The 2,500-nt window shown below is 48.4% G+C and overlaps 1 pseudogene; it reads right to left on the bottom strand.

Moving 5' to 3' along the window:
- LOC148219086 (28S ribosomal RNA) overlaps positions 1 to 2,500 on the bottom strand; it is an 8,894-nt pseudogene that overhangs the window by 2,202 nt on the left and 4,192 nt on the right.

Below are 2,500 nucleotides of genomic sequence, written 5' to 3'. Positions count from 1 at the left end.
TTTACAATTCCACGGCCTTGGGACACTAATTTGGTCCAATTTTTAAATTCATTCTTTCTCCAATTGCACGGTTTTGGAAATTTAGATTTCAGGGTCGGTGCTTCCCATTCCGAAGTTGTGCCTGCACTATTAGATGGTATGTTCAGCGGTGGAGCTTCCCAAATTGAAGGTATCTTCTCCCCGTCCCCTCCAGCTTGAATCCACAGTTTCTTATGCATCTGTTCCATTTGATCTTTCTCCAGGAACTTCTTCATCGTTTCATCCGAAGACTGCGCGATCCGATGCAGCCTCCGGGCTTGCACGCTGGGGATCAGTCCTGCCAACTTGGTGATGCCCAAACCGCCGTCCCTCGTGCTCGAGTACAAGATGGCATCGCAGGTGCACGAGGGTAGATGCAGCCAGTCCTTGACCGTTGTTCGGATTTTCTGGTCAAGGGCCTCGAGGAACCCTGCTTTCAGTTCTGAGTGGTCTGCTAGGTAGGTCAGTCGAGGGATGGTGTATGTTTTGAGGATATCAATTTTCTGTAGAGGTTTGAGTGGAGCTTGATCAATTCTCTGAAGCCAGAATTCTAGTTTTGTGGAGAGGTTGGATTTCGCTAACCCAGTCCAGGGGTCAATCTGCAGGCCGAGGTATTTTTCCGATTCTCCGGGGTCAATCATGTTCAGGGGTGTGCCGTTGATGGTCCAAGCAGCGCAGTTATTGATGGTGTAAGAGTCTTTCGTGGGCTTGATGTAAAAGCCGTGGCACTTTTCTCCCTGTGTTCTGAGACCGGTAAGATTGCAAAAGGTCTCTAATATCCTGATGTTTGTTTTCATGTCTTCCCAGGAGTCACTCAACAAGACCAGATCGTCCGCAAATGCCATCGCTGTGATGCTGTTCCCTTCTCGGTGGTATCCCTTGCCCTTCTCTTCCAGCTTGCATAACAGGGGGTCCATCGCCAGGTTAAATAAAAGGGGTGACAGCGGGTCACCCTGTTTTACCCCAACCCGGATCTGGATTTTATCTGTGTGTGTGTTTTTCTTCGTGGTGATATATGTACAGATGTTGTGGTACATATTGCTCACCAGTCCGACGATGTGGGGGTCCACTCCCCTTTGTTGCAAAGCGTGTATGATGTGCTGGTGGCTTACGGTGTCAAAAGCCTTGGCGATGTCCACAAATACAACACCCAGTGGTCTGTGTTCTCTTTTGGCCGACCGAATTATGGTTTGCAGGAGTTTCAGGTTTTCAGAGCATCCCGCCGCTCTAATGAAGCCTCTTTGCCTTGGGTTGAGGGGGCACGCTTTGCTCATCCTAGCTGTTACAATCCTGGAGAACAGTCTTAACAAGATAGAACCAATCGTGATAGGTCTCCAGTTATTAACGTCCTTTAAGCGCTCCGGTGTTGTCGATTTAGGAATTAAAACAGTCCTGCACCCCCTCACCATGTCCGGGATTTTTCCAGATGTTAACCATAAATTGAAGATCTCCGTGGTCCGGGAATACTCGGGATCCATCTTCTTGATGTCCCCAAGAGTAATCCCATCTGGACCTGGAGCTGAGCCCTTGCTCATCTCCTGCACATTTTTCTCAATTTCTTTTGCCGTAATTAAATCTCTGAAAGCACTATTGTCGGCTTTCCCAGTAATTTGAAAGTCCCCAAGGCTCTCGAATTCTCCAGGTGTTTCCCATCTGGCTTTAAAAACCGAATAAATTTCACCGGGTGGAATATTACAGGACAAACATTCCATATCGTCCAAAATAATTTTTGCCAGTTTTCCCCTGTCAAGATGGAATAATCGCTGGAAGCGAAGATAATCACCTCTCTTAATTGCTCTCTCTTTCATCCACTTCTGAAACGGTCTCCTTGGTTGCTTCTTCCGGGCCCCCATTGTTCTCTTATCTCGGGTTGCTGTTCTTATCTGGCTTATCGATTCCAGGCATCCAAAGCAGTCCTGCGCTGCTTCATCGATGATTGGCTGCATGTCCTGGCCTTCCAGCAACTGCTTGAATGCCCAGGGGAAGGTGTTAATTGTCCCAGCTGATAAGCGTTCCCCGAGTGTCCGCTGATAATGGGCCTGCAGCTGCTGATTGGTGGTTCCCTTTCGTCCGTTACCCTTCTCCAGATGGTGCCTTATCTTGCCCATTGTTCTCCCGCCAGCTGGCTTCCTGGACGGTTGGCTCTTATCAGGTCCATTGTCAACGGTTCCTGCCTGAGGTTGATGACTCATCTCAGGTTCCTCTTTCAAGCCCTCGGCCGCTCTTTGATGTTCCTCTGCTGGTTTCCTGGGAAGCAATCTTCTTTTGTCACTGATTTGCTTAGCTGTTTTGGTTGTGATGTGCTCCGCGATAAGTTTATTGATGTTTTTGTTGCCCTCAAACTGAGCCTCCAGCCTTATCAACAGTTCTTCCTCCTCCTTTGTCCAGCATCTTTTGTGAGCTCCTCGGTTAGATGTTTCCTTCGGTTGGGAAGCAGCGATCCTTTCTTGATTCCTTATCAGCGGGTGTGCCAATCTTTTGT

The sequence above is a fragment of the Sturnus vulgaris genome, unplaced genomic scaffold (genome assembly GCF_052056855.1).
Source record: "Sturnus vulgaris isolate bStuVul1 unplaced genomic scaffold, bStuVul1.hap1 Scaffold_156, whole genome shotgun sequence".
Taxonomy (NCBI): domain Eukaryota; kingdom Metazoa; phylum Chordata; class Aves; order Passeriformes; family Sturnidae; genus Sturnus; species Sturnus vulgaris.
This window is presented reverse-complemented; position numbering and strand designations above follow the sequence as displayed.